This window comes from Salvelinus namaycush, chromosome 10 (genome assembly GCF_016432855.1).
Source record: "Salvelinus namaycush isolate Seneca chromosome 10, SaNama_1.0, whole genome shotgun sequence".
Taxonomy (NCBI): Eukaryota; Metazoa; Chordata; class Actinopteri; order Salmoniformes; family Salmonidae; genus Salvelinus; species Salvelinus namaycush.
In genome coordinates, this window is record NC_052316.1 from 33,458,195 (window position 1) to 33,469,490 (window position 11,296).

An 11,296-nucleotide genomic window follows, 5' to 3' on the forward strand; every position below is an offset into this window, starting at 1 on the left:
GTTTATCGTCGAAGGAATGAGCGTTACACCGAGGCCTGTACTCTGGTGCGGGATCGATATGGAGGTGGAGGGTCCGTCATGGTCTGGGGCAGTGTGTCACAGCATCATTGGACTGAGCTTGTTGTCATTGCAGGCAATCTCAACGCTGTGCGTTACAGGGAAGACATCCTCCTCCCTCATGTGGTACCCTTCCTGCAGGCTCATCCTGACATGACCCTCCAGTATGACAATGCCATCAGCCATACTGCTCGTTCTGTGCGTGATTTCCTGCAAGACAGGAATGTCAGTGTTCTGCCACGGCCAGCGAAGAGCCCGGCTCTCAATCCCATTGAGCACGTCTGGGACCTGTTGTATCGGAGGGTGAGGGCTAGGTCCATTCCCGCCAGAAATGTCTGGGAACTTGCAGGTGCCTTGGTGGAAGAGTGCGGTAACATCTCACAGCAAGAACTGTCAAATCTGGTGCAGTTGATGAAGAGGAGATGCACTGCAGTACTTAATGCAGCTGGTGGCCACACCAGATACTGACTGTTAGTTTTGATTTTGACCACCCCTTTGTTCAGGAACACATTATTCCATTTCTGTTGGTCACATGTCTGTGAAACTTGTTCAGTTTATGTCTTAGTTGTTGAATCTTGTTATGTTCATACAAATATAAGTTTGCTGAAAATAAATGCAGTTGACAGTGAGAGGACGTTTATTTTTTTTGCTGAGTTTATTTTATACTTATATATTCTTATCCCATTCTTTCACTAGATTGTGTGCATTAGGCTTTGTTGTGGAATTGTTAGACATTACACATTATTATCAATTAGATTTGATAAGTTGAATCAGGTGTGTTAGTGCTGGGCTATAACAGAAGCACAACCAGCATACATCCAGCGGAAGGATTGGCCTGCTACAGTTGTAATAAGTTTGCAGCCTACAATGTGTGTGACTTTTAACTGTATTGTTGTATGCAACATTTGCTAACATAAGTACACATACAACCCATGGCATACAAGGATGTTCCAGCAGTCTCTTTGGACATTTACTGGGACCTCTTCATCTGCTTTCGCAGCTCTCCATATCTGAAGACAGACATCATAAAGAAACATGCTTCACTTTATTGCAATTAGACAGCCCTGACCATAATCTCTCTGAATGTCTTCACAGTTTCTCTCAAGGGTCTAAAACTGGAGAATATTTTCATAATGTCATCCCACAACCCTATCTAACTAGTACACCTACTCCCTTTTCTGACAGCTGGAGCAAAACATCCTTTCACCCGCTTCCATTGAAGTTATCTACAAAAGCATTTGGAGCATGAGTTTTTAATTTACAATGATAAATAAGCCTACATCAAGATATCAAGCTAATATGAAGTTAACTGGCTGACGATATTTCACTTAGCTATAGTATGTACAGTTGAAGTCGGAAGTTTATATACACTTAGGTTGGAGTCATTAAAACTCGTTTTTCATCCACTACACAAATGTCTTGTTAGCAAACTATAGTTTTGGCAAGTCGGTTAGGATATCTACTTTGTGCATGACACAAGTAATTTTTCCAACAATTGTTTACAGATTATTTCACTTATAATTCACTGTATCAAAATTCCAGTGGGTCAGAAGTTTACATACGCTAAGTTGACTGCCTTTAAACAGCTTGGAAAATTCCAGAAAATTATGTCATGGCTTTAGAAGCTTCTGATAGGCTAATTTACATAATTTGAGTCAATTGGAGGTGTACCTGTGGATATATTTCAAGGCCTACCTTCAAACTCAGTGCCTCTTTGCTTGACATCGTGGGAAAATCAGAAGAAATCAGCCAAGACCTCAGAAAAAATTGTAGACCTCCACACGTCTGCATTCATCCTTGGGAGCAATTTCCAAATGCCTGAAGGTACCACGTTCATCTGTACAAACAATAGTACGCAAGTATAAACACCATGGGACCACGCAGCCGTCATACCGCTCAGGAAGGAGACGTATTCTGTCTCCTAAAGATGAACGTACTGTGATGCTAAAAGTGCAAATCAATCCCAGAACAACAGCAAAGGACCTTGTGAAGATGCTGGAAGAAACAGGTACAAAAGTATCTATATCCACAGTAAAACGAGTCCTATATCAACATAACCTGAAAGGCCGCTCAGCAAGGAAGAAGCCACTGCTCCAAAACCGCCATAAAAAAAACAGACTTCCGTTTGCAACTGCACATGGGGAAAAGATCGTCATTTTTGGCAAAATATCCTCTGGTCTGATGAAACAAAAATAGAACTGTTTGGCCATAATGACCATTGTTATGTTTGGAGGGAAAAAGGGAACGCTTGCAAGCCGAAGAACACCATCCCAACCGTGAAGCACGAGGGTGGCAGCATCATGTTGTGGGGGTGCTTTGCTGCAGGCGGGACTGGTGCACTTCACAAAATAGATGGCATCATGAGGTAGGAAAATGATGTGGATATATTGAAGCAACATCTCAGGACATCAGTCACAAAGTTAAAGTTTGGTCGCAAATGGGTCTTCCAAATGGACAATGACCGCAAACATACTTCCAAAGTTGTGGCAAAATGGCTTAAGGACAACAAAGTCAAGGTATTGGAGTGGCCATCACAAAGCCCTGACCTCAATCCTATAGAAAATCTGTGGGCAGAACTGAAAAAGCATGTGTGAGCAAGGAGGCCTACAAACCTGACTCCGTTACACCAGCTCTGTCAGGAGGAATGGGCCAAAATTCACCCAACTTACTGTGGGAAGCTTGTGGAAGGCTACCCGAAACGTTTGACCCAAGTTAAACAATTTAAAGGCAATGCTACCAAATACTAATTGAGTGTATGCAAACTTCTGACCCACTGGGAATGTGATGAAAGAAATAAAAGCTGAAATAAATCATTCTCTCTACTATTATTCTGACATGTCACATTCTTAAAATAAAGTAGTGATCCTAACTGACCTAAGACAGGGAATTTGTACTCAGATCAAATGTCAGGAATTGTGAAAAACTGAGTTGAAATGTATTTAGCTAAGGTGTATGTAAACTTCCGACTTCAACTGTACAATTGTCTAGCTAGCTAGCCAGCTAAAAAGCAGCTCATTAGCCTACACACAGTGGCCTGCTGTCACTAGCTAGCTAATAGTACATTGTTTTTTAACGTTTTCAAAATACATTTACTTACTTGAATATGTTCAAGTAAGTAAGTGGATGTGACGTTGATCATGGAGAAGATTTTTTTATTTTACCTTTATTTAACTTGGATTTGAACCAGGGTGTCTGTAGTGACACCTCTAGAGCTGAAATACAGTGCCTTAGACCGCTGCACCACTCGGGAGCCCATGGCTTCTCAGCAAGCAAACAAAGATGGACGAAACTGAGGTTTTGTTTGAAACTGCCAGTGAGTCGGGTGAGGCTAATAGTACAGAAAGTGAGACAGTGGGTTACAGTGGTGAAGAGAAAGGGAAATAATAGAAGTAAAGCTATGGTGGAAAATAGGAAACCACTAGACTCATTTTTAGTCTGAGTGCGAGTTTTGGATCAATGCTACTTGGGAAATCTGTTTAACGTCTTGAGGAAAATTTGAAATGTGTTGGGGGAAAGTGAGGAGTCGGTGAGAGTCACAAGAAGTGATTTTATTTAGATTTTTGGTGCGTCTACGGAGCAGAAGAAGCGTGTTTTAAGACTCAAAAAGATATCAGAGTGGAATGTTTCCTGTATGCATTTTTGTAGTAGGGCGCCTATCAAGGTTGTTATTTCTGGGATGGCGCAAGAAATAAAGGCAGAGGATATTACTGAATATCGATGGAGTGGTTGGTGCACTTCGACTGACCTGTATGGTTGGATAAAATAAATTCACTTCATCCATGCTACTGTTCTTTGATGAAGTCTCTCCCTTCTCATACAAAGTTAGGATTCATGAGATATCCTGTAAGAGCTTTTGTGCACAAGCCCCTTCAGTGTCATAAAAGTAAAATATTTGGTCATGTGTCAAGTGTGTGCAAAAGGGAAGAGCATTGTATGCCTGATGAAGTGAAATGCTGCAACTGTGGAGGTGAACATGTGCTTGAATTTCTGGAGTGCCCTGTTAGGGTGAAGGAGAATGAGGTGGCAAGGGGAAGGAGTGTCCAGCGTGTCACCTAACTGGAGGAGGTGAGAAGATTGGAAGGAACGAGTGGCGGCGAAGAAAATGGTAGTAGAGCCACCACGACTAGTGAAGGTTTCTCATCAACCGAGGGATAGTGAAATGCTACATGTTAAAAGGTGGACTTTGTATTATTTATTGCAATGGTCACAAACTGTACAGCACAGCGGAGAAGAAGTCATTGTGAATGCCGCTTAATTATTTGGTGGGTCTTCGTGATTTCAGTCAAGGCTGTGCAAGAAATGCGGTTGGTGAATGTACTGCCATCACAGGCCCTGAGCCTGTGTAGGGATGTATTTTGGAGTGGGCTGTGATTGAAGAAGTGGGATGGGTTTTCTAAGTTGACGTGTTCATATTTTGTACAATGTCGTTTTCCCCCTTTCCTGCAATAGTTTTTATTGTTTCTTATTCAATATCCCGTCCAACTGGTGGCGGTAATGCACCATTAACATTGGATGCCAACCGCTGTTAAACCCCATTGAAGAAGAATATACTGTATGCACGCCCACAAAGAAGCCAATGCTTTGGAGTGAAGAGTTGTCAAGCGGATGCACCGCTTCTGGTCGAAACGTACCATTAGGCCACAATGATCAGCAGCCTCTCTGCCAGCTGTTGAAAGTTAGTCAAGATGGGATATGTGTTACCTTGTGAGGGAATTTGTCCCCAGGTTACTACAGTGTTCCAAATGCAAAGTGTTTGGGCATGTGTCAAGTGTTTGCAGAGAGTATGACTTGAGTGATTATTGAGTTCCCTGAATGTCCTGTACGGGTGAAGGAGGCAGAGATTGCTAGGATAAGAGCTGTTCAGCGTGTATCCTATGCCGAACAAGCGAGAATAGTTAAACAATGTTGGAGTGGTTCGGTTGCCGTGGAGACACCACAATCCAGTGCTGTGGGGATTTTGGGGCATTTATTGCTATGGTGATGAATCGCACTGCATGCATGAGTGAATAAGAACTCAAGAAAGGTCGATATCGTATCTGCAGCTGAACGCTTCTTGGAATGAAGAATGTAACGTGTGAGGAGCTGCATGGCTTATTGACTGGAGCAGCAGTTCCGTCCTCTCAGGTCATTGGATCTAAGTAGGGCTCTGAGTGTTTTTGAAGAACTGTTTTATTTTTGTTGGATGTTTGATTGGACAAAACGTTTTTATTTTATTTACCTTTTCCATTTTGGATTTCCCCCTTTTATATTTCGCGTATCCATTAGTGGGCGACAATACACCGTTTCCGGTGTAGTTCGCCCTAAAACACAACAGAAGAAGAAGGCTCTCTGCCATGTTGCCTGCATACTGATGAATACACACATGCACACAATAGAGTGCCATTTAGGATGCATCCAATGAGTGTCAACATGTTGGCCAAGATGTTTTCCATCATCCTTACAATTATCATGTAGATCTAAAAGCAACACAAAGTGCTCAAAGAAATGATTTCAATGGTTATTGGACATGATAGTAAAAGGCATTCAGTGGTTATTGTACAGAGTGAAAGACAAAAACAAGTTGCTGTTAGTTAACCTCTGTACCCCCTAAGGTCATGTGCCAAAGATTCCATATTGATCTAAGACAGAAGTATAACACAGTGTTTGCGCAACCATTAGGCCAACACTGTTGGAGAAAAACATCATTTCAAGATTGGAGGAGATTGACAATGTAAAGTTGTGTCTTCAACTGGTCATAGTGCTGATCAAAGCAGCATGATTCAGCATACCATCACCAGGATAAAATAGGTCACAACAAGGGACATTTGCAGAGGCGATTTTAGCATGTAAATCTTGGTGGGGCAAAAAAGAAATTACGGATGCATGCCAGCAAAGCCACTACACAAACACTAAACAATACATAAAATGCACTGTCGTGTCTCTGACTACGATTCAATTATATGACATGTTATTTTATCAAATCGATTACCTAACGTTGAATTGATTACGTCATTGAATTAAACCATGCAACAATTAAACCATTAACCTGGGGCACCACGGAAGCATTCATTTATATAGAGCGGTTATCTCCCGAATCCACTCTCTTAAAGATTTGAAGATCTCTTATATTAATAGCAGTCAATTATTAATCGTCACCTCGATCGGTCTCATTCTGATTGTCATAAGTACTTGGTTATCTGCACGAACCCTAGCTAACAAGTTGAATCAGCAATACACAAATTGGCTTAATTATTTATTTACTAAATACCTAAATAATCACACAGAATTACATATATATACACAGGATAGATCACACATCGATTACTAATCATGTCATGAAAAGCCCCTAGTGGGCTAACCCGATATGACGGCTGGTTACACAAAGAAAGGGGGTTGGGTTTGAATGAAAGAGTGGGAAGACTGTGGGGCGAAGGGGATTGGGACTCTATCAGACCTTGAGAAGCTATGATGCCGTAAATACAGAATCTTATGCATTCTAATAACTGCCCATTCGGAAAAGGAAAATGGAAGATATATAAACTCAGCAAAAAAAGAAAAGTCCCTTTATCAGGACCCTGTCTTTCAAAGATAATTTGTAAATATCAAAATAACTTCACAGATCTTCATTGTAAAGGGTTTAAACACGGTTTCCCATGCTTGTTCAATGAACCATAAACAATTAATGAACATGCACCTGTGGAACGGTCGTTAAGACACTAACAGCTTACAGACGGTAGCCAATTAAGGTCACAATTATGAAAACTTAGGACACTAAAGAGGCCTTTCTATTGACTCTGAAAAACACAAAAAGAAAGATGCCCAGGGTCCTTGCTCATCTGCGTGAATGTGCCTTAGGTGCTGCAAGGAGGCATGAGGACTGCAGATGTGGCCAGGGCAATAAATTGCAATGTGATTGATTGGTATTTTTAAATCACTGATGAATGATCTTGAGACTGATTCCCTAACCTGTCAATGTTTTTCATTTGCTGTTTTTGATTTTGTTATACTCTTGTGAATTCTATGGTTTTTACTAGATTACTTGTAGTTTTTCATGTTGTTTGTCTGTCATTTTTGTAATGACTTGGTGCTGCCTATCTTGGCCAGGACGCTCTTGAAAAAGAGATTTTAAATCTCAATGAGCCCTTCCTGGTTAAATAAAGGTTAAATAACATTTTAAAAATGAAAATGTCCATACTGTAAGACGCCTAAGACAGCGCTACAGGGAGACAGGACGTACAGCTGATCGTCCTCACAGTAGCAGACCACGTGTAACAACACCTGCACAGGATCGGTACAGCCGAACATCACACCTGCGGGACAGGTACAGGATGGCAGCAACAACTGCCCGAGTTACACCAGGAACGCCCAATCCCTCCATCAGTGCTCAGACTGTCCGCAATAGGCTGAGAGAGACTGGACTGAGGGCTTGTAGGCCTGTTGCAAGGCAGCTCCTCACCAGACATCACTGGCAACAATGTCGCCTATGGGCACAAACCCACCGTCGCTGGACCAGACAGGACTGGCAAAAAGTGCTCTTCACTGACGAGTCGCGGTTTTGTCTCACCAGGGGTGATGGTCGGATACGGGTTTATCATCGAAGGAATGAGTGTTACACCGAGGCCTGTACTCTGGAGCGGGATCGATTTGGAGGTGGAGGGTCCGTCATGGTCTGGGGTGGTGTGTCACAGCAGCCTTCCTGCAGGCTCATCCTGACATGACCCTCAAGCATGACAATGCCACCAGCCATACTGCTCGTTCTGTGCGTGATTTCCTGCAAGACAGAAATGTCAGTGTCCTGCCATGGCCAGCGAAGAGCACGGATCTCAATCCTATTGAGCACGTCTGGGACCTGTTGGATCGGAGGGTGAGGGCTAGGGCCACTCCCCCCAGAAATGTCCGGGAACTTGCAGGTGCCTTGGTGGAAGAGTGCGGTAGCATCTCACAGCAAGAACTGGCAAATCTGGTGCAGTCCATGAGGAAGTGATGCACTGCAGTACTTAATGCAGCTGGTGGCCACACCAGATACTGACTGTTACTTTTGATTTTGACCCCTCCTTTGTTCAGGGACACATTATTCAATTTCTGTTAGTCACATGTCTGTGGAACTTGTTCAGTTTATGTCTCAGTTGTTGACTCTTGCTATGTTCATACAAATATTTACACATGTTAAGTTTGCTGAAAATAAACACAGTTGACAATGAGAGGACATTGCTTTTTTTATGAGTTTATTTACTCTGAGCTGCGCTTCGATAGATGGGTCGAAGATGGAAGACTGGTTTGCCCAGCAGAGATCGCCATTGTCCTTTGAAGAATCTTTCTGGTCGTAGTGTTGTAGAGCGGATACGTTAAAGTACCCTGTCGTTCTTAGGAGATTGTCTGTCCTTTCCTAGGCCACGTACGTGTAAAGCTGCAGCTGATAACTTGACGTCTAGGAGGTATCACTTCTTCTTTAGTGAATAATCTTTCAAAGTTCATACCAAGTTGCCATAATCAGCTTGCTCTGTATTCTGGCTGATCTAGTTGAAATTCACCATTCCAGCATGGTGATCGTCACCTCCACGTTGAAATTCGCCCTTTTAAACGTTAGGACAGCAGTTCGCTCGTCATCGGGAACTGAGGTTGACTTCTGTCAACGAGCTTTTGTACTGGGGGAGAGAAGGGCGTGTTTCATAGTTCTCAACCAATGTCTGTTCACTTGGGCGAGGCCACTGAGTGAGCATAAGTTTACTTATGAAAACAATTATCTCATTTAGAAGCTAAAATCACATTTCATCTTCTCACAAATAGTTTAATATTTAAACATTTAAATTGCACAACAATTCTATGTGAATCTGATAACTAGAATGTGTAGACTTTCCAAGACACAATTTATGTAATCCTATCAGATATAATGTCGACAACAACTGATCTGACATCATATGGTATCATATATGAAAATAAGAATTTGTTCTTAACTGTCTTGACTAGTTAAATAAAGGTCAAATATATTTTTAAAGACAATGTGGCTTCGGGACAAGTCTTTCGGGAATGTCCTTGAGTGGCCCAGCCTGGACATCTCTGGAGAGACGTGCAGCAATGCTCCCCATCCAACTTGAGAGGATCTGCAGAGAAGAATGGGAGAAACTCCCCAAATACAGGTGTGCCAACCTTGTAGCGTAGCAAGAAGAATAAATGCTGTAATCTCTTCCAATCGCTTTGGGTCTGAATACTGATGTTTAAAAAAAAAATTACAAATAATAAATTAGCAAACATTTCTAAACCTGTTTTTGCTTTGTCATTATGGAGTAATGTACATCGATTGATGAGGAAAAATAACAATTTAATCAATTTTAGAATGAGGCTGTAACGTAACAAAGTGGAAAAAGTCAAGGGGCCTGAATGCTTTCCGAAGGCACTGTATATACTGGGCTCCCTCATAAAAGAGACACTGGTCTCAATGTTTACACCCTGATTAAATAAAAGTAAATAATAAGACCTACTAATAATCCAATGATTTCATTAAAATAGTTTAAGGCTGTCTGTCTTTTCCAAGCTTAAAATGATAAACATTCAACATCGGCTATGCTGTCAATCCAGCATGATTTCTGCCACGATCAAAACAACCGTTAACTCAGAACTGGGAAATCTGACTTCAGTGAATTCAAGACAACTGGGAACTCGGGAAAAACTAGCTCCGACTGCCAAAATACGTTTTGAACAGTCAACTCGGAGTTGTAAGTCGTGAACTGCCGCGCCACCTTCATGTTCAAGTGAGCAGAGCACAAGGTGAGTCCAAAAATGTATTGTTGGCTGCTACATAAATGATGTAATATGCCAGGGAGATATGTATGCTGTAGCTAAGAAAGTAATACTAGGTGTATGTTGTGTAGTAAGCTGCTAGTAGACCATGTGCCTCATCCTAATAATTTGGTCTATTTTCACCTCATCATCTAATATTGTAAGAGGTTTCATTGTCTGCTTATATGCCTGCTTTATTTATCCTACGGTTCTGACTTGGTGTACAGTCGTGGCCAAAAGTTTTGAGAATGACACAAATATACATTTTCGCAAAGTCTGCTGCCTCAGTTTGTATGATGGCAATTTGCATATACTCCAGAATGTTATGAAGAGTGATCAGATGAATTGCAATTAATTGCAAAGTCCCTCTTTGCCATGCAAATGAACTGAATCCCCCAAAAACATTTCCACTGCATTTCAGCCCTGCCATAAAAGGACCAGCTGACATCATGTCAGTGATTCTCTCGTTAACACAGGTGTGAGTGTTGAGGAGGACAAGGCTGGAGATCACTCTGTCATGCTGATTGCGTTCGAATAACAGACTGTAAGCTTCAAAAGGAGGGTGGTGCTTGGAATCATTGTTCTTCTTCTGTCAATCATGGTTACCTGCAAGGAAACACGTGCCGTCATCATTGCATTGCATAAAAAGGGCTTCACAGGCAAGGATTGCACCTAAATTAACCATTTATCGGATCATCAAGAACTTCAAGGAGAGCGGTTCAATTGTTGTGAAGAAGGCTTCAGGGCGCCCAACAAAGTCCAGCAAGCGCCAGGACCGTCTCCTAAAGTTGATTCAGCTGCGGGATCGGGGCACCACCAGTACAGAGTTTGCTCAGGAATGGCAGCAGGCAGGTGTGAGTGCATCTGCATGCACACTGAGGCGAAGACTTTTGGAGGATGGCCTGGTGTCAAGAAGGGCAGCAAAGAAGCCACTTCTCTCCAGGAAAAACATCAGGAACAGACTGATATTCTGCAAAAGGTACAGGGATTGGACTGCTGAGGACTGGGGTAAAGTCATTTTCTCTGATGAATCGCCTTTCTGATTGTTTGCGGCATCCGAAAAAAAAGCTTGTCCGGAGAAGACAAGGTGAGCGCTACCATCAGTCCTGTGTCATGCCAACAGTAAAGCATCCTGAGACCATTCATGTGTGGGGTTGCTTCTCAGCCAAGAGAGTGGGCTCACTCACAATTTTGCCTAAGAACACAGCCATGAATAAAGAATGGTACCAACACATCCTCCGAGAGCAATTTCTCCCAACCATCCAGGAACAGTTTGGTGACGAACAATGCCTTTTCCAGCATGATGGAGCACCTTGCCATAAGGCAAAAGTGATAAATAAGTGGCTCGGGGAACAAAACATCGATATTTTGGGTCCATGGCCAGGAAACTCCCCAGACCTTAATCCCATTGAGAACTTGTGGTCAATCCTCAAGAGGCGGGTGGACAAACAAAAACCTACAAATTCTGACAAACTCCAAGCAT